A 21404-nucleotide genomic window follows, 5' to 3' on the forward strand; every position below is an offset into this window, starting at 1 on the left:
GGGAGGGAGGGAGAGAGAGAGAGAGAGAGAGAGAGAGAGAGAGAGACTGCCTGAGACTTTAGCCCCAGCCACTGCCAAAACTGTTCCCTTCAGTGCCGCGTCCTCGCCATGTGCAGCCAGGGCCATAGATGAGCATTCTTTGAACATTCTAACAGGCAAGCTCTCTTCCCTCAGGGATGCAGAGTGTGGAGCTCCAATAAACTTGCAGCTACTCATCGTGCCTAACCAGCCAGGCCGTGGCCGACAAGCACAGGAAGAAATACATATTTGCTGAGCACCAAATTGGGTCTAATGACCCTGGCCTGTCTCACAGGGTCATCTTGAGAAATTGCTGATGTCAGAGGATGATCGTAAGCAGCTGTTCTCCGTTTGCGCTCGACAAGAGAAAGGGGCCTTAAATTACGGCGGGAGGGAAGCAGGTTAAACACTCAGAACAGCTTCCCGGCTCTGCTAGGAGTGTTGGGCTGCATTATCACGGGATCTCTGTAGACAGCCCCTTTCCAAAGAGACTCTGAAGGAGAATGAGACTGACAACCACAAGGAGCAAAGTGGCAAACCTAGGGAGTAAACCCCAGGCTCTGCTTTCCTGGGACAGCCCCCCCAATTCCTCACCACACCTTTCCCTCGGGTGCTTCAGATGGAGCTTGCCGGTTCTGTTAGGTTTTCTATTCTTATTTCACTCCAATCCCATAAATCCTTTGCCCTGCTTAGTTTTGTTTCATGTGAGTTACCAGCTTCTTTTGCAGTGCTAAGATGGCTGCTGGAAACTTGTGCGTGCTCGGCAGCCATTCTACTGTTGAGCCATATGCCAACCTGGATTCCCAAGATTCCAGGTCTTCTGGCCCTAGGAGTGCCCTAAACATCCCCATACTCATTAATCGGAGGCTGCCCTGTCTACCACAACATCCTCGGGTTATGAGGTATGCTTGAAGAAAGGGACTCTCCACAGGGCCTGTCTGTCCTAGGAAACTTCACTTGCCCTTGTTTAACTCTGGAGAAACCCTCCCCACTCAAACCTCCCTCCCCCCGAAGCCAGGCCTCCTGGAAATACCTCCAGGCACAGAGTTCCCAGAGGAACACTTGAGCAGTTTCTCAGCCCGCCTCATTCTCCGGTTTCTAACCTGGTAACGGGAATGACTACACCTCTAGGCTCTGTCTGGAACTCAACAAGTTAACCCAGCAGAGCCTGGCTGGTGGTTAATACAATGAAGATTGCTGAACAAAAGCAGATGCCCCCAGCCTTCCGATTTAAAAGTCACAGGCCAGAAATCCAGGCAAATCTCAGCCCATCCTAAGATGAAAAAGGTTACCTCCTCCCTAAGTTACCACCCCACCACTAGTGTGAGCATACAGCCTTTGAATGCCTGTAAGGATAGCGAGCTCACTGCCTAACAGGAAGATTATCTTGTATTAAATAATTTCAATTTAATTTTATTTTTTCCTTGAGGAAAAGCCAGCCTGACACAGCTTCTACCCCTCCTCCCCAGGCCTGAGCACTGAGCCCTCAATTCTGCTCCCTCTCCCTGACAGCTGAGTCTCACATTCATGCACTCTGCTCTGGGCGGCCTTGGCTGTGTAGGGTGATCCAAGGCGGTTTCCAGGGTGGCAGGTAATGGAAACCAGCCTGGTGCATTCCTCTCCAAGCCCCAGGGCCGGCATACCGGCAAGCAGTCTTGCTGACAGCTCCCAGGGCACCACTCAGCCTGGAGGGTGAGGCCTGGTCTCTGAAGCAGGCAGAGCAGAGGGTAAGCTCCATGGAAATCCTCAGAGCACGTCCTAAGTCAGAGGCGGGAGCTGCTTGGAGTCTACCCTAACACACCAAGGCAGTCAGGAAGGCTGGGCGCAGGGTTGGAGTGTGTGGGGGGGGAGTCATAAGGATGTCTCCAGACCCTTTGAAGGGTTCGCAGTTCGGAGTGAAAGATTGCTATCTTCCTCCTTCCCACAGTGCAAAGTTGATGGCAAGGAGTCATGCACGAAGCTTGCAGAACCTGATGTGAAGGGAGCTGATGGACTCATGGGGGGAGGGGAGCGTACCTGGAGAGACAGGAGCTTCTGGCAAATGAAAGCAAGGGCATGACAGGTCAAGTCTGTCAGCCCAGCTCCCTCTGCCTTTCAACTTGACGGGAGGGATTGAAGGGCAGATAAATAGCCTTTAACGTAGGGCCTGCCATGCGCCAAGCACTGCCCCTAAAGAAACCTAATTGAATTAGTTTAATCATACCCGCACTCTGAGGTAGTTGCTGTAATCCTCACTCACAAATAAAAGGATCAGGGTTCGGAGAGACAGGGGCTGTCTGCCTAAAGTTACAGGGTTAGAAAGTGAAGTATCACATCTTCCGCATCGTAGGGGCAGACCACACTCCCTCCTGGCACGCACAGGGCCCGAGGGCCTCAACATCAGGCTAGAAGAGAATTCAAATCTGCACGCATCACGTACATGTGCACACATGTCTGGAGGTTCACAGAGCCCAGCCAGGGCCCTCGAGCAGGCTGTGGGAGAGCAGGTAGCGCTGGGGCCAGAAACCCAGGTCCTGACTGGTTCGACACCCGGCTCTGCCTTTCACTAGCTCGACTCCCTTCCTAAGCCTCAGTTTCCTCCTCTGTAAAAGGAGGGACACCCACCTCATAGCATCAGGGTGCAAAGAAGTGAAGTCTCTGGGAGTTCCTGGCCCCAGGCGTGGAAGTGAGCCCAAGTCACTGCCGCACATGCAGGAAAGGCCATGCCAGCCTTCCGTGTCAGTCACCGAGAGATCTGGGGAAGGTGGTGACTCTATCACTGCAAGAGGGCAAGAGAGCAGGAACATCTGCCATACAGCAGCTGCATCTTCCATGCCCAAGGCTTAAGCTGCTGCTCCATCACGACTCCTATATCCAAAGTGGGAAGCACACCTCCCAAACAGGACCCTTCTCATTCCACTCTTTGGCCAGAAAAAGAAAGAAATAAAGAGACAGACAGATTCCACTAGCGTCTGGCCAAGGCTGGGGTTTCCCTCCTGTTAGACGTTTGGAAACCACTGGTTTATCGGCAAGCATCCCGGGATGTTGCTTTCCGACCCACTGTGGAAAGAGACCGACAACTGACAAGCAGCCGGCTCAGCGGCTGTCACCGGGCACCTGCCATGAACAGGTCCCTGGGGAGACAGGAGGATGAATTAGTGCAGCCCCGACCCAAGGGGCTTGCTGTCAAGTCCAGGAGACAGATAGTAAACAAATAACCCCCAACAAAAGAGAGCTGTGGCCTGCGCTAGATGAAAGTGTCGAGCGAAACGCCACAGAAAGCTGGGAGGGAAAATTGTGGCCCCAAGGCAAGAAACGTGTTTGCCTTTCGAGAAAGCAGATCTGGAATATTCATCAAAAGCTTAAAAAAAAATGTTCTTAACACTTGACCTAGGAATCCAACTTCTAAGGATCAGCTCTGAGCACATCATCGGAGGCATGCAAGGGGATTTATGAGCAAGGGCATATTTATGTTGTGTATAATGGACGCACATGGGAAACAAGGCGGGTCATGAGTGCACCATATGAGAAAGGGGTGTGTGGAGGGGGTAGGCTTTCCGGCAGAGAGAAGAGAAAGCGCAAAGATGCCGTAGCAAGCCTGGAGGAAGCCAGACCCTGAGCTCAGAGGGAAGATGTCAGCAAGGAGCATGGAAGCCAAACCTTGTGGCTGTCGCGCTTTAGGCTAGGCTCTGGGGTCCAGGCTAAGGGCATCTAGAGATGGGGCCATATGTCTTCACTGTGTTTTCTAGAAAATCACATCAAGGATATATACTCTGTAAGGCCGTTGGTGTTCGTGTTAACATGTCTTTGCTTGTTTAATCTTTCCCACCTTGTGAAGAAAGAACACAGACCCAGAGTGAAGTATAGCCAACAGAAGACAAAGTCAGTCTTTCTGTTCGGGGACATTAACCTAGTGCCACAGTTGAGGACTGAGTGGAGCCGTTAGCAGCCATGATCAGGGTCAGGCTGGGGGCCGTGGAGACATAGAGTAGACTGCCCAGTGACAAGAAAGACCATAACAGTAGGACTTGGTGCTAAATGAGGGTGAGGTGGCATGGGGAGGCATATGGGGAGGGGGAGATCAGGAGTAACTCCTGGGCCTCTGGATTGCAGTGCTTAAAAACAAGACATAAATGCATATAAAGGCTTAATGTGCCTACTGGACAGAAGATGGAGAAAATGCAGAAAATCAAGGATGTCTTAGTCAGGGCTTCTATTGTTGTGAAAAGACACCATGACCACAGCAACTCTTACCCAGGAGAACGTATCGTTGGGTGGCTTACAGTTCAGAGGTTTAGTCTATTATCATCATGGTAGGACATGGCAGACATGGTGCTGGAGAAGGAGTTGAGAGTGGAGAAGGAGCTACATCTTTACCCCCCAGGCAACAGGAAGTGATCTGAGACACTGAGTTTGACTTGAGCATATATAAGACCTCAAAACCTACTCCACGGTGACACGCTTCCTCCTATAAGGCTGTACCCACTCCAACAAAGCCACACCTCCTAATAGTGCCAATCTCCCTGAGCTTAGGGTGCCAAGTACATTCAAATTACCACAGTGGCTATTTGGAATAGGATGAAGGTAGCTTATTTTTATTTCTTTTTACACATGTATATGCTTTCTGAACTTTTTGAAACAGGGATGCATCACTCTGCAATCTGAGTAAAGCTGCTTCGGAATGCCATGTGCAGCTGTGTGTGCAGTGTGTAGGGACCACGCTTAGAGTGCCATGTGCCTACAGACCACCTCCATCCCCACCCAGCCTTGAGCCAACGCCCATCCATCTACCTTGGGTCATCAGTAAGAAACCTCAACCAACCTGCACAAGCTCCATACTCATTGCCACCCTGTTCTTCCAACGCTAGTAAAAGCCTACAACCAGCGGGCGCCACTCTAGGCTTGAGGGAGAATACTGGGAGCAAAATTCTCAATGGGAATCACAAACTTAGCTTAGGAGCCAACAATGCATGTCCAGCAGGACCCCAAAACAAATCCTTCATAGACGGATGATGGATGAATTCTGTATGGGTTGCCTTACATGGCCATAAGACCTCTTTGGAAGCTCTCTATGCAGGGGGACCTGCAGGCCAGGCAAGGCCACCTAGGACTGCTGGTCTAATATCATCCCCTAACCCCATGGAAGGGATAAAGAAACTCCATCCCCCTGAGAATAAGGCAATACATCCCAGAGGCTGCAATAGAGATGCCAGGAGAATAGATACACCCTGCGCTTCCACTGAGCAGTAAGAATCCCAACTGGGTTAGACAAAGGTCACAATTTGGAGACAGCCACAGGACCCTGGGAAGGAAGTGTGGCGTTCACAGTCATGGTTATGTGAATGGACCAAGAACCTCTTAAAAGTCACATACGCACATGCAACTGTGGCACAAGTACCCTTACAAGCCCAGTGAGCTGACCGTTACAAGTGAGGACAGTTTGTTGTCTACAAGAGTGCTCTTGCTTGAGCCCTTTGTGTTTGTCACTAATTACTTCATAACAAAAGCAAGCTGTTACTGACCAGTTCTTACAGGCGATAAAAGTGAGCCCAGATTGTCTGATCCTCTCCTGGAGATGTATACTAACAAGCAGTGTCTGAAAGCCAGTTTGGGGTCAAATGTTCCTCCTCATCTCTCCTCTCTCCTCTCTCCTCTCTCCTCTCCTCTCTCCTCTCTCCTCTCTCTTCTCTCTTCTCTCTCTCTCTCTCTCTCTCTCTCTCTCTCTCTCTCTCTCTCTCTCTCTCTCTTTCTCTCTCATACACACACACACACACACATACACACACACACACACACACACACACACACACACACACACGCCCCCATGTCACCTGTCATTTGTCTGCAGGGCCACAAGCTCGGATTTCTGACCTTCCCCAAAAGCAGCTAGGAGTCAGACCATCGGTGAGGGGTTCTCTTAGTAAGAACCAGGTGGGCCAATAGAACAGGGCTCTGCCTCCGTGCCAAGCACAGTGGTCCATACTTGTGATACCAGCACTCAGGAGGCTGAGGCAGGTAGACCTTGAGTTTTAGATCAGCCCAGGCTGCACATCACAAGACCTTATCTCAAAGCAAACCTAAAAGCTATGCACACGTGCTTACTTAACTTTAATCCTTATTATCCCCAGCTTTTGGCTGGGATTGCAATCAGAGCTACTGGTCTGCCTGCATGCCTGCCTGCCTGCCTGCCTACCTGCCTGCCTGCCTGCCTGCCTGCCAGAACGACACAGTGTCTGAGGACTGGCAGCCTCAGAAGACCCTAGGTCAGAGCAGGCACTGGTGCTGCCCAGGCTTGTCTGAGTCTGCCCCAGCCAAGAGGCCCAAGTCAGAAACCTGACAACAGTTTAGCAGGAGGAGAAATGTGTTCCCAGGTACTAGGAGGGGAACTGAACCCTAAACCCCAGCTCTGAGCTCTTCCAAACCAGATCTGATCTCAGACAACCAGACCTCCCTCTGCTAAGGCCACAGGCTGCTGCCAGCTCCGGCCTGGCCACCTGCCAGCCTTCAAGTACCGCCTTTAGCTTGGAGGACTCAGCAACTCTGAGGTGCTGACCTTCCCGCCAGAGCCCTGGCAAACACCTGTCACAAGCCTGAGTGCTAATGACAGGCCAGAGTGAGTGGCATTGAGTTTAACACCTGCGTGAGTGGCACGTCCTTTGAAGGTCAATGGTGCACATTTACGCAGCCTTGGGGGAACACAGGGGTGAGGACCATCACCCTTCAGGCTGAGCAGATGGCTCCATCACTTGCACTAAAGCTCTCCTAGGCATACGAGTAATTGACACAACCTCTGGAATTTCTCTTCTGCCCTATGCAACAGTAGGAAAAAAAGAGAAAGGAAGCTGTGTTTGCCTCTATAGCCCTGTTGTCCTGCCCAGAACAGATGAGCAAACCTTGAGAAGGTTCTTCCCCAACCAACTATGAACCATGTCCCCACTCACCGCAGGAGGCAAGTCTGCATTCCTGTGCCCAGCCTCAGGGAGCAGCTTATCCTGCTGGACACACAGACAGCTTCCTTCTTCCTTCCTGCCAGATCCCAGGCCTTTTAATCCTTGCCGCAGTACCTCCTGGCCACCCTCAGAAAGCCACCTGTCTCTACCTGGGGACTCTAAGATACCTGTCACGTCAGAGCACAGAGAACCTTGAAACGATGGCTTTCCAAAAGCAGGAACCATCACCAAAATGCAAGATGAGTTGGGAAAGGTGCTGGATTGCAGGTAGTGAATATCCATACCGTTTCCCCCACATACACCCTTAGGAAAACACTCCACGACCCCTAGAGGATGCCTGGAGTCTTGTTTACCTAAATGTGTGCCTATGAAGGTTTGTATATTAGGCACAATACAAGAATGACCGCAATACTACTAATAAAACAGAACAATCCAGCATCCTGCAAGAAAAGTTATGGGAACGTGCGAATTCATGCTTTCTTGGTCTCCCTCCCTCTCCCCGCACTCTTCCGACACTTCCTCCGACGGTGCCATCATGAGCTGGCACCGTGATGAAGCTGGCCCCAAGTAGCAAAGGCTGAAACCATGAAGAGTAAAGCTATGGATGAGGAGAACCACTCTGGGTGTCAGATTCGTGAAGGGCCTTTATAGAGAGCAAAAGCATGGTTATTTTCCTTCCGGCTCATCAAGAAGGAGCCATGGAGGGTCCATGCTGGTGTACACACTGAGCTTAGTCCTGGAAGTGGAGAGCCAGTCAAGGGGCAGCTGCGTCAGTGAACCATCTCTGAGTCCCTGTTGCAAGAGGCTGGGAGAGGGTGGCAGCAAAGGAAGGTGGGAACTGCTTGGGCTGAGGAGATGGGTCAGCAGGTTAGGTACCAGCTATATGATCATGAAGACCCAAGTTCAAAGCCCAGAACCCACGCAAAAGCCCAGTGCCATAGCACACATCACCTGTAATCCCAGTACTCCTGTAGCAACATGAAAAGCAGAGTCAGAATTTCCCAGAAGCCCATGGGCCAGCTAGTACAAAGGACAAAGAAACAGGGAAGGAGATGACCAGGTCCTTCCTCAAGGTTTCTAACCTGTACACCTGATACCTGCATGAGTATAAATAAGCATTACATAAATAAGTAAATCATTTTTAAAAAAGAAAGGCAGGTCAGGCTGTGGGGAGAAGGAGTTCTCCTTGGAGGGGAGGCATGCGGAGCTGGAAAGTTCCTGAGACTCATGTGAGGCAATAGGTTCCGTGAAAGGCCCGCAGTGAGAGCAGAGAACACAGGAGCCCTGGGGATGGCGTTCCTGATGACCACCTGTTTGTGGCCCAGGCAGTGACTCCAAAGTCGGGAGGAGCTGCCAGAGATGGCTGTTCTGCTACAGGAAAACAGGATGGGTGTCTGGGGCAGGGGGTGGGGCGCGGGAGGGAGAGAGGAATAACCCGGCGCTGATTTTTTAGGGGGTTGGTTCATGTGATACAAAGTGGGTGGTGTTATTATTATAAAAAGATGTCAGGAATAGACCACAGGCCTCCTGGCAGATGCCAAGGCCAGATGGAAGGCTGACAGTGTTCCCACCTCACTTGCTCCCGTGTCCCGGGATCCCCCCTGAGCATCCCCACGGACTCAGGCAGCAAGCACTTGGGTGGCAAAGTGGAGGGAAACTGTGCTGGAGAATCGGCAGAGTTGAAAGGCACCTTCCTTCCCACGGGGGCTCAGCGCGTCTCTAACCTTCCCCTTACCTCTAGCGGCAGTGTTCCAGGTAGGGACAGCTGAGACTGACATTGTCCTCAGGCAGCTCAGCTCAGGCAGACACGGAGTGGCAAGGGGAATGAGTATCGCTGTCTGCACAAAGCACTGAAAATTCGTGCTAACGCTCTCAATTCGCTCCGTTCTCTGTGTTTCCTAAATGAGGGCATTCGGAGAGGTTGGGGGATCCCCCCCTCCCCATTCACACAGTTTGTTAGACAATGGGGAGAGCTCCCAAACCAGGCTTTTTTTTTTTTTTTTTTTTGTAAGAGTCTTGTTTCTCATCTACCGTCAGATGTAAACAGACTTAGAAACCAAGATGAAGCCTGGAGCTGAGTGGGAGGAAGATGGCCCAACAGAGAAGGCTTGGGAGAAGATTAAAAGGCCAACTATTTCACAGGCCCTCTGCCCCTCAAGGGCTGCCAAGGAAGCAACACCCCCCCCCAGTCTAACTGGGGACCTCTGTGAAGAGAGATTTCAAAATGGGGAGGGTTACAAGAAGAGACGTAAATCAGGGGGATAAAATATCCCCTGCCATAGAAAGCAGATATATCCAGGGAAGAACACTACACCCCTGGCCCCCCTTATGTCACAAGAGAGACGATAGCAATTGGACATATCATTCCCCAAAACCCGAAACTCGGAGCAATTTGAGATGAACTTTCAGAATGACGAAAGTTCATTTGGCCATGTTTGTGATACACACCGAATAAATCACACCAAAGTGATAGTTGTAATTCCCAAAAGAACACAGAGAATTGATCTTACTATTCATCATGATGAACGGGCACAACCCTGCACGGGCCACCTCAAGTGGCTGCCATTTAACCCCTGTTCTACCAGCCCAGTCCCTTCCCCTGCCGGGTCTCCAGCTGTGAGAAGCCTGAACACACACACAGCCAGCTAGGCACAGGCTTGAGACTGGACTGCCCTACAGCCCTGCTGAAGCAGGTATCCCAGGAGCTTCCAAGCCAGGTGAGAAAGATCAAGCCACTGCCTGAAACAATGACCTGAAAGATGTCAGCTGACTGGCTGAGCCAAGGGAAGAAAAGACCATGCTTTCCATCAGTATTGGATTTCTTCTTATGACTGTCTGAATTCTGGGTACCACTGTGTACCCTCAGTAACCTCCTGGAGGCCGGAGAGGTCTAATTACCCAGAGGTTGGATCAAGGTCTATTTTAGGAATGTCCAAGTAGGCCTTATTCCAGTATGTTCTGTTTCCAATGATGCTAATAGGGCCTTTCCACCCACCTAGCGTTGGAATTCTTTGTTTCATTCATTCACTCATTCATTCATTCATCATTCATCATTCACGTCTATTCTTCCATCCTTCTGCGAGTGTTTACTGAGTATCTATTAGATGTCAGATACCGAGATTAAATATACCAAAAAATAAAATATTATTGACAGACTTCCCACCCAATACAAGGCAGCAGGAGGGTGAGGAACAGAAAAACGCTACAAATGAAAGAAAAATTATGACAGTGTTCAGAAAGGCATGCTCCATGCTTGAGCCCTGGGGAAGTCTGACTGCTAAAAACAAGGGCGGGGCAGGGAGCGCACTGGGAGGCGAAGGCTGAACTGGCAGTTCCCAGATGTTGGATGGTACCAACCAACCAACAGGAGGAGAAAGCAGTGGAGGCCAGGGCCTGGAGGTAGCCTACTGAGCTGGAGGGTGAAGAAGAGGTGAGGGAGGACACATGTGGGAGGCAGGGAGTTGAGGGGCTGCAGCAGCCCATCAGGAGGTCCCCCCCATCAGGAAGCTACCTTAGACCATTACCGGAACAGTGAGAGATCTCCGATCTGTGCCGCCAGCACTCCCAACAGAGCTCAAGGGCTCCTCCGGTCCTGAGGAGGCTGCCAAGCTTGTTTCCAGACTGGAAGCCAAGAGGGCACAAGGCTTTCTGTCCTTTTAAAGTGGTTCTCAACCTTCCTAAGACTGTGGCCCTGTAATACAGTTCCTCCCGTGGTGGTGACCCCAGCCATAAAACCACTTTTGCTGGTTCTTCATAACTGTAATTTTGCTACTGTTATGGATAGTCATATAAACAAATGTTTTAAAAATATAACTATAAAAAAGTTTATAAGATAAGCTGTCTCACTGGCCTCCAACACATGCAATTCAAATCAGTGTTAGTTTGTTATAACAAGTAAAGAAGCTTTTGCAAAATGGCAGCCTCCAGGCTGGGGCTTTAGCAACAGAAAATGGCAGCCTGCAAGGTCGGCCTGTAGCAGTAGAACTGTGCCATAGCTTGCTTAGCTTCTTCCTGGTCGTTTAAGCTCTTTTGACAAGAAAATGATGGATCTTTATTTAATGCAGAGGCTAGAAAACACTTTCTGCCAGCGGCCAGATGAGAAATAGTTTAGGCTACGTGGACCATAACAGTCTCTGTTGTGAGTTTCTTGACTCTACTATGGCATGAGATCAATCACACACACACTACGTAAACCCATGTGCCTGGCTCTATTCCAATAAAACTTTATTTACTAACACAGGTTCCAGGCAGGATGTGCCCCAAGGGTCAAAGTTCGCTGACTCCTGATCCAATCCGTCATCTTTATTATGTCATCGTTTGGCCTTTTGCTTTTTGACAACGGGTATCACTTCTAATTGTTGATTTATTATCCTTATGGGCCAGTCACTTCAATAATTCGCTCCAAACTTCAACTTTGAAAAATAAATTCATACAAAATGGTCCCTGCCTATTTACCACTCAGTCACTGATGAAGAACTTGTGCAAACTGATATTTAAAAAACAAAAACAAACAAACAAAAAAACAGAACAGACAAGATCTAAGCAGCCTGGATCTCAGAGCAGGAGCGGTACCTTTGGCTTCTGCAGGCCTGTAGGTCTGGGCCATGGGTCTTAATGAGCTTAATGAGAACAAGCTGCGTCTTTTTTTAAAAAACTTAAATTAGCCAGGTGGTGGTGGTGGTCCATGCCTTAATTCCTGCACTGTGGGGTGGGGGTGGGGGCAGAGGCAGGTGGATCTCTGAGTTCAAGGCCAGTCTGGTCCACAGAGCTAGTTCCAGGACAGCCAAGGCTACACAGAGAAACCCTGTCTCGGGGAAGGGGGCGGGGTGGAAGCACAAACAAACGAACAAAACACAAACAGAAAATCGGAAATAAATAAGTCATAGCGTAAACTATCTTCATCTCAGAAAATGGCAGCCAGCTGTCCGGTCTGGCAGGGCAGCTTTGGTGGGATAGTGGTGAGCGTAGCTCCCTCCTCGGTTGTCAGATATCGTCCCAAAGACAGCACTAAAACCCAGTGCCCTATGCAGGGATCAAACGGATTGTCGGCAGGGCTTACTTTGTGCTGCCATGAGGACAGGCAGACTCACCAGAAACCAGGCTTGCACAGCAGCAAATCGAAGGCTCCAGAAGCCAGGTGTGCTGCCGTCCTAGCTACACACTCTTGACCTTAAACGGCCTGCCGTTTCCAGGATTTCCGCTCTGTGGAAGCTCCACAGGACAGGCCAGAGAAGAGCCAAGCAGACCTCGAAAGGCCTTTGTCCTATCCTGGCTCCGCCTCTGAGGGGCCTGGACAACCTGATGGACCCTCAGTCTCCCTCTGTTCAATCTGGGGTAATAGGAGCATGTGTCCTGACTCCCACACAAAGTCCCTAAGAAACCAAACGGGGGGGTCAACAAGGGAGGAGCTTGAAGTTACATCTTCTGAGATCCAGTTTGGTCTGAAAATATAAAATCAGGGTTCTTTTCCTGTTCTGGCCAGTATTGACGAGTCCATAGCAGCATGGGCCACAGGTGGCTGGTTCTGTGGAGCTGTTCGGGTTTCCCTGTTCAGAAAAATGAACAGCCCTGATAATCTGAGGGCCCACAGGATCTTCCACTAAAAAGGGGTTGATGTCAAGACTGTGGGCATACAATCCCCACAGTCCACTGCAAATCAGCCATGAGGGCCCTGAAACAGAGATTCTGATATCTGCTACGTGAAGGAGGAAGGGAGGAAGGAAGGAAGGGAAAGAGGGAGGGAAGGAGGGAGGGACAGAGGGAGGAAGAGACAGAGGGAAGGACAGGGGGAGGGAAGGAGGGACGGAGGGAAGAAGGGAGGGAGGGAGGGAGGGACGGAGAAAGAAGGAAAGAATGAAAATCAGAGGGCCCTAGCAAAGGAGCTCTCATGAATGTATAACCTTGACCCAGCCCAAGCCTGGGCTCTTCGCCCCCACAGCTCTGCTGCACATAGGAGCCCTGTGATGTAATTGAGTCCTATTATTACAACTGCTGCTTCATGTGATGGAAGAACGACCAAAGATCAGATGCCAAGGATGCTCGCAAAGCCAAACTCTTCACGAGAGACCCTTACCTCTGCTCACATTCATCTTAGCTTCCCGAACGTTATTAGTTACTCGGCCTAAAGATTTTTTTTCTCTCTTTTATTTTTTTTTTTCTGGCAAAAACTCTATAACCTTTTGTAGACTGACAATATATATTATTCCTATAATCTTTTTTCTTTAATCGATTTCAAAATGCAACTCCCCAATCCTTACTTCTATTGCATTTTCCCTACAGCTTTAGGGAAGAAAAGACAGGGAACGAAACTCCACTTCCCCACAGACCACATTTCTAGAGGCCACAGAGTTGAATATGAATGGGGGGGAAGACTATTCTCCTAAAACCTCTGCCAGGATGCCCAGTGCACCCGCTCATCCTATCCAGAGGTCACGGGGTTCAGTCCCTCCTGTGACAGATCATTGGCCCAGAGCAGGTGACAGCACTGGCCGAGAGCAGGCATTCTGCACTGCTCACTTCTGATGCCTTTCTGGGACCACATTGTTCTACACACATTATTATCAGCCAGGACTGTGTACTCCCCTGGACCTCTCCTGAGGGGGGGAAAAAAATCACAATATATTCCTTCCGTCCAGTTCTGCCCAACCCCCACCCCCACCCCCACCCCCACCCCACACTCCATTCCCACTCCCTACTGCCTTTCTTGGTCCAGCGTCCTCTGCCCACAGACCAACTGTTCTCAACCAAGGCATCTTAGCTCCAAAGCAACACACAAATGCCCAGAGCAATCACCTGGGGGTGGCAGGGCTTTGTGATGAAGGGACTCCCAAGAGGAACAGAGCAGCACCCTTCACCCTCCCCAGCCCAGGCTGCCAGGGCACCCCCACTCCCAGGAGGCCCCGCATGAGCTAGACTGCCCCCAAGAAATCACCCCTAAGAGGATAACGTTTTCAATTTGCAACCTGGTTTTGCTCTCCTTCAATATGTGCTGTGTGCTTTCCCTTTGTGGAAACAGCACAAGCTTTCATTTTGCCTTTTATTTGTCTTGCTGCTGGTACGGTGGAAATGTATTGGCTTTTCAGTTCGTGATTACACATCATCACATACCCAATTTATAACACCATGCCCCAAAGAACAGATGTAATAAAGTGAGGGCAGGAAGTGGCAACCTTATAAAACTGAGCTGCCGACTCGAAGGGCTTTGCAAGTGTGCAGGACGGAGAACGGCGCCGTCGACGCAGGGCCTGGGAACTTGTATTTTCAAACGGTTGCAGATGTGGTGGATGCGGGACAGAGTGGACCCCTCCGGAGAGTCGGCTTCCTGCCAGGTACACCTAAGACCACAGCCACCAACCACGGTGCAGGGCAGGGAAGAGCAAAGGCTGTCTTTGCATTTGACCTTCATGAAAGTCTATGCCCCTCAGATCAGACTCAACACCAACCAGAGCCAGCAAGGAATCCTGGGAAAGCCAGGCCACCTGCCTCTTTGTGCAGGTTCAGGGTTCTACTCAGTCATTGCAAGAGGTCCCCTGAGTGCAGGGTCTTGCATAAAGCCCAGTGAGACCCTGAGACCTGGGCGCTCCTCACAAGCCCCCCAAGAATGCAAAAAGATATCTCTCAGACTCTCAGAAACATTTCTATGGTTCCATCATCTCATGGGACAGAAACGCCAGCTCCTTCTACTGTTACTCTTGCTTCACACAGTGCTCTGTCTGTGTGGCTGAAGTAAATGTCGCAGATGATGAGGTCTCTCTACCCAGGGCTAAAGATTCTCCCCATGACAATGTTTCTTTTCTTACCTCATGGTGACCTGAAGTCCAATCACAGAAAGAGAAGAATCTCTTCTATCTGGGCCCAAGGTTGGCTGGCTGCAGCACAGTAGCTCTCACCCTCACATCTAGCTCCTTCCCTGGTGTCTTAGCGTTCCTGTTGCCGTGAAGCGACACCATGACGCGGCAACTCTTATAAAAATGTTTAACTGGGCTAACACACAGTTCAGACTGGGTTCAGTCCATTATCGTCATGGCGGGAAGCAAGGCGGCCTGCAGGCAGACGTGGTACTAGAGCAGGAAGTCCTTACATTTTTACCCGAAGGCAACGGGAAGTGAACCGAGACACTGGGTGTGGCTTGAATGTACAAGACGGAAAGCCTGTCTCCACAGAGACACACTTCCTCCAACAAGGCCACACCCACTTCAACAAAGCCGTACCTCCCACACCCGGAAACTGGGTGAGGAGAAGCCAATGACAAATTCCTCCGTCTTCAGAGCGACCTCCTCACCCTCTCTCTCAGCTAGAACGCTGGGCAGGCTACCCGGCTGCCCCTCTCACCATTGCAAAGCCATCGGTCCTCTTTCTCCTTTCCATCGAGGTCCTCCAGGTTTTCTCCTCAAAGCCGTCCCCACACGCTGTTGCATCCCATGCCGCCTGATGATCACACATGCATGCTTTCACACACCCTTGCATTCACACAGCCACACGTGCACACTTCTCCTCGGGCGTATTTATTCACGTTCGCAATCACTCCCATACACACCACGCGTTTTTCAGGCACGCGCCCTGCTCGGTGATGCAGGCTTACCTTTGGAACCCGACTCGCAAGGGCTCCCACAATGGCTTCAGAATCTAAACTCCGTCCCACGCTTTCGGCCTCTTCAATATTCTCCGGCTGTTTTGTCTACATTAACCACATCTATTTCCCCTGACTGCCCCTCACTTTACCCCTGACTCCAGAGAATCCAGCAAAAGACTAGATCTAAGACAGGTGACAATGACATCTTAAAACTCACTCAGCAGAGATACTTTGAAGATCGCTACAGTCTCTGATTTCCTGACTCCAACACCGAAGTAAGTGATTGATCAATACATTGACTGATAACCTGGTTGACTGGCAACGTAAGAACTGCAATCTATATGACCACAGAGACCATGCTGCGATTGCTGCCTGTACTTGCCTGTTCAGCAGAAGAAGGGATGGGGGGGGGGGCTACCCCAACATACTTCATGTGATCTCATCCTCAGGAGATACCCAGGAAACAATGGTACCCAGAACTGTGAGCTAGTCCTGAATGGAGGATCCGTTGTAGCTGCCGTGTTACCTCTATTGATTCTGATTTGAAGTTAATTTTTTTCACATGGGAAAAATATGAAGACAATATCCACTTGTCTGGACTGTTTTATTCATGCAGCAGCAACACTCAGACCTGCCTGAAAGTAAGCACTTTCCACTCAAGCCTCTCGCTTTCCCCATATTCTTTAGTCATTAGGTCCCACGTTGCCTCTGTAATTTCGGAGACTGTCTCTCATGCTCTCATGGCTCGGGAAAACAAAGCCTTATTGGCTCCACACATCCTGAGAAGACAGAGGGGCTGTGGGCACACCACTGGGAATGGAAGGCAGCTCCAGCCATAGGAAATCACAGAAGGTCAGTCTACTGGGCCCCTAACTTAAATATCCTAAATGCCCTCATCTTTAGCAGGCAGGATGTTAGCAGTGGGCAGAAATAGATACTTCAGAAAATTCTGGAACATATTTAGAATGGCCATACTTTGGGAATGTGAGGTAACAATTTATTAATTTATATTTGGATCCTGAAGTTTTCCTGATTGTAAGGTATTGTCGGAGACACAGAAAACCAAGCTGTATATGGACCAACTCTATGAACATATAAATATGGTCATTATAGATATTTCCTTCTGGACCTTTTTCTAGGAGTATTCTAGCAAAGTTGGGATCCCTGTATAAAACATTTCACATCTGTTTTCCAGTTAATACTACACGTTATTATGCAATTAATTTCTCCTATCATTAGAAACCTCTCTGATGACGTCATCTTTAATGGCTCCATAAATACCCCTTCACTTGGAAACTACTAACTTATTTAACTGTTCTTTCCTTGGCTGCTGAGCTCATAGCCAAATTTTAACCCTGTAAAACCTTTAAAGCACCAAGAAGTGGAAGCTTGGAAGTCCCTGATCTAGGCCAAAGGTAAGTGCTCCACAGCCCGCTAGCCCTGTGACCAGCTCCCCATCTGCACCTCCCTCAGCTCCGTGAGCACCATGATTAGTTAGAGGCTGGTGCATCAGAAAGCTGCCTCTGCGTGTTGCTCTTTGCTAATACAGCCAGAATTAAACATTCGAATGACCCAAGAGCAATGAGATTGTCCTCCCAGACATTACTCCAGTGAAGAAGATGGACGATCTAAATGGTGGTGGAATCCATTTTTACTAGAGCTCCATAAAGTTTATTGAATGAAATACAACCTATAAATAGTTTCTTCCTCTTTTCCTTACCTTTGATCTGGGCTGTTTCAGTCTGGACTTTTTTGATTGCAGTGATCTGATAGCTCCAATCAACAATGGTATCATTGTGAGGATGGGCAGGTCAGTCTCAAGGCCTTGGAAGAACCCTGGGTCAGCCTTGAGAAGGGCAGAAAGTGGAATTTTCTCACCCACTCCCTAATTCACACATGGTTTCTGTTTCCTTTGCACCCTAGCCTCCTGCTGTCTCTCTCCTGAGTGCCCCTGCCCCCACCGTCAGGAGGCACACACACACACACACACACACAACCCCAGGGAAGCTCCTTGCTCCAGTTTATAGTTTCAGAAAAAAGGCTCCAAACTAACCCAATTCTGGTCCCAATTAAAAGTCTCTGAGACGGGACCCTATTGCCTTAGACAAACATTTTGCTCCAGTCCCAGCTAGTTGGTTGGTTGGTTGGTTGGTTGGTTGGTTGGTTGGTCGGTCGGTCGGTCGGTCGGTCGGTCAGTCAGTCAGTCAGTTGTCACTTAGTTACCTAGGAAGCTTGGTTTTGAAACAGTCGTGCTGTGTAGCTCAGTCTGGCCTTGAACTCCTGCTCCACCCAGCCTCTCAGCTGCTGCCACCATGACCACTACCATGACCACCACCATGACCACTACCATGACCACCACCATGACCACTACCATGACCACCACCATGACCACCACCATGACCACTACCATGACCACCACCATGACCACTACCATGACCACCACCATGACCACTACGGAAACTCTGATTGGCCATCCCACAACGACTCATGATTCCCAAGTCTACACATGGTCTAACCCAGTGTGACAGAGGAAGGCAGAGTTTCATTAATCCCTTTCATGGCATTATCTATTAAGATATGTTTTAATAAAAATTACAATTTTTAAAGATAAAAGAATGAACTCGTGTGTGTGTGTGTGTGTGTGTGTGTGTGTCTGTCTGATAGGACTCACAATTCCATTCTTAGACATGCTGAGCAGCAATGTGTGGAATGTAATGTCATATGGGCACACCAGAAACTAAATAAACCTGTGTACCCATAGACGATAGAGGGGTACCTCAAGATATTCTCACACCACAGGGCTCATGAGCAAGGCAAATGTAGTTCAGTCTGACCTTGAGCTACAGATAAATGAGTCGCATGAAACGTGGCTGAATTGCACCAACAAGACTAGCCAAACACAAAAACACACACACTGCACAGTGTGTTCATATGAACTACACAAACGAGCAAAACTCACCTCTGGTTTTAGGGCATGTGATGCGGTGATTTTATTCGGAGGGGATTGGCAAGTGCCAGGAGGGGTGAAGGCACCTTTGTGACATCGCCTCGTCTGATTGTTTCTGATGGTTCTGAGGCTGTGTATTTATGATTTGAGAGATTTCCTAGATATATATTATACATCAATTGTGTATCCTTTTTGTACAGGGATAATTACATGCCATGTGATACACATTGCTGTCCCCAGCCATACATGTTTATTCCATGGATGTGTGAACTCCTGGGGATCAGAGCGATGGAACCATTCTCCTGTAGTTGCACAGGTAGCTAACAGTAGGCCTCATCTCAACCTAGGTTTTAGGGTTCTAAAACAGTCTTTCTATTAAACTCTCCTGTTTCTATTGAGATATAAAAGCCTCAACCATAACCCCATATATGCCTGTACCTCACAGTTTAAAAAAAAAGACAAAAATTATATTCAAGACATTTTTAAGCCATGAACTAACCTTAATGTCTTGACAGCTCTCTAGTGGGCATTAGCCAAACTCAACACTTGGTTCTTTGGCCTTGCCTATATAACTCATTCCCACAGAAACACCTCATCCAGCAGGCACTAGCTCACGATGCCCCCCCCCCTTCTGCCAGCCTTCCAGACAGCCACGGTGACGCTGACCTCATGTCTAACAATACAGTCTTGGCAGGAAGATACTCAGAAACTCCTGGACCATTGTTGCTGCAAGGATCTACATAGCTCAACACAGAACAAAAATCAAGGTATGTAAAACCATATCCCATCCAGAGAACAAAGTCACCCCACTGGACTGAGGCAACTCTCAAGATTGTGGGTGATGGCGGGAGACAGGAGAGTGATGTGCTGGAGAAAGCCTAACATCACAGGGCTGGGAAATTGAAAGGGACTTTTAAGTTCAACTTCTAAGGCAGGAGACTAATAAAGACTACACTTGGAAAGCACTTAACAGGTTGCCAAGTCTGTTCTCAATTCTCAATTGATCTTCTGGCAATCGTTTCAGGTAAGATGTAATTATAAACTCTCTTTGAGAGGCAAGGAAATCAGAACTCAGGCAATTTGTAAAGTTACTAAATGGTGACCTTCTATAATTGGTCCCAGGTTGGTTGAGTCCACATTCCAATCTTTTTTTACACCACACCGTATACCATATGTGGCTCTAGACAGACACCTGGAGATTGTCATCACTACTTATCCCAGAAACCTTAGCGTCAAGACAAGTCACTCTGAGTTCTGAGAAACCCAACTGAAGACTGTGGAGGCCCTAGAGCTGAGCCGGTCCCCCACTGAATTTCCCTGGGCAGGAGCTCCCAGCAGATTTAAGAAGTTGACACAGAGTTTATAATGCACTGTATATGCCCTGAATTAAAGACACATTGCTTTGTTAACAGCAAGCCGTCTTTTACATATTGAGCCAGCAGCAAGAATGAAGTAGGCCTCTTCTGTCCACACAAATGAAGAAGTCTAACCGCTATAAAGAACTTCCTGTCTCAAGAATTAGCTCTTCCTCCCCACGTTCTGACTGTTCCATAACAAATTCTCTTCCCTTGAGCAAATTGGAAACAAGCAAAGATGTAAACCCTGCTGCTGGCCTGGAATTCCAGAAGCATGTTCATAGAGCCATTTTGGTGAACCTGGCGTGCTGACTGGAGTGGAGACACTTAGAGGCCTGGAGCCAACCCCCAAGTAGCCGCTTGTCTTTTCCTCTTCGAGTTTCCTGAAACTCTGCAGATTGTCCCCAGAGCCTCTGCTCTTTCTGAAGGTCACATGAGCTCACATAACAGCCCTGGGTGTGCCTGAGCTTAACAGAAAGGGTGCAACTGGACAGTGTGTCTGCTCTTCTGGCCAAGAGGACCAGATCAAGCTCGTTTTGGAAGGGCATGGATCCACACAGTGCAGGTTCTGCCCTTGACAGATTGTCCCCTTGTTTGGACTGGGGTGATTCACCTGCCTGCCGCCGCCTTTGTGATCCAGAGGAAGGCTATGAGCCGGGCCTGGAAAAGTGATTTCTGAGCCCAGCACGGAACAGCAGACATCCGTCCACAGCACACGTTGACATTTATTGACTGTCTGTAGACAGAGACTGCACCGAGAGCTCTGGGGGAAGCAGAGGGGAGGATTGACCATCAGCCTCAAAGGAAGCAATGGAAATACAGCATCGCCGTTTCAAACACACTTCACACCGGAGACCCTGTAAAAAGCGTTGACCTAAACAGAATAGCTATGCCAGCCACACATAGTTCTGTCTGCCGGGCCCTTTTGTTTGATGAGTCTCAACCAGACAAGCAATGCCCCCTCACTGGGCGTCTGCAAACTCAGAAGGAAATGTTTGGGGTGCTCTTTTACCTGGGAGACTCTACTGGCCTCTAGAAGACAGATGCCAGGCGCCTTACGCTTCTTGACAATGTAGAAAAGAATCATACATAAAATACTGTTCTACCCCCAAAAACCAGTGTCCTGTTGAAAACTGTATCTCTACCTCCCCTTGCTCGGCCTTGGTTCTCAGCTTGTTATTGTCTTCCACCCTGTGAATAAGTTTTTCACACTTTGGTGGGAACGTTCATTCTGGAAGATGTGTTAGTGTTCACGCAAGCGCACTGTGCTAGCTGGAGTGAGACCATGTGAGGCCATGGTCACAGGCATGACCCTCGGACGTTAAAATCCTGCCTGGGGTGGCAGTAATTTGTCCTTCCCTCATGGTGTTGCTATGAGAATTCAATGAGATTATGTATATTTAGTTCTGTACTGAATAAGCATGGTGATTTTTGCTCTTGGAGAAGTGTTTGCTCAGGATTTTGAATGTTTTAGTTGCCAGCACAATCCAGTAAAGGTGAAGTAAAGACTAGAGTGTACAAAACTGGGCTTCGTGACTGTAGTGTTGGTCAGAGGCACACCATATGCTCAGCATGATGGAGAT

At 49.2% G+C, this 21404-nt stretch overlaps 1 long non-coding RNA gene across 2 annotated transcripts in view; it reads right to left on the reverse strand.

The window, feature by feature from the left end:
* Positions 1–15019, reverse strand: part of LOC126504477 (uncharacterized) — a 140624-nt gene extending 125605 nt beyond the window's left edge. For both annotated transcript variants that reach the window (XR_007592620.1, XR_007592619.1), the window contains exon 1: positions 14747–15019. This is a non-coding gene — a long non-coding RNA (uncharacterized lncRNA). The remainder of the gene's footprint in view (positions 1–14746) is intronic.
* Positions 15020–21404: the final 6385 nt, after the last annotated feature.

The sequence above is a fragment of the Alexandromys fortis genome, unplaced genomic scaffold, assembly GCF_014885135.2.
Source record: "Alexandromys fortis isolate MF-2015 unplaced genomic scaffold, M_Fortis_MF-2015_v1.1 scaffold_55, whole genome shotgun sequence".
In the NCBI taxonomy this organism is placed as follows: domain Eukaryota; kingdom Metazoa; phylum Chordata; class Mammalia; order Rodentia; family Cricetidae; genus Alexandromys; species Alexandromys fortis.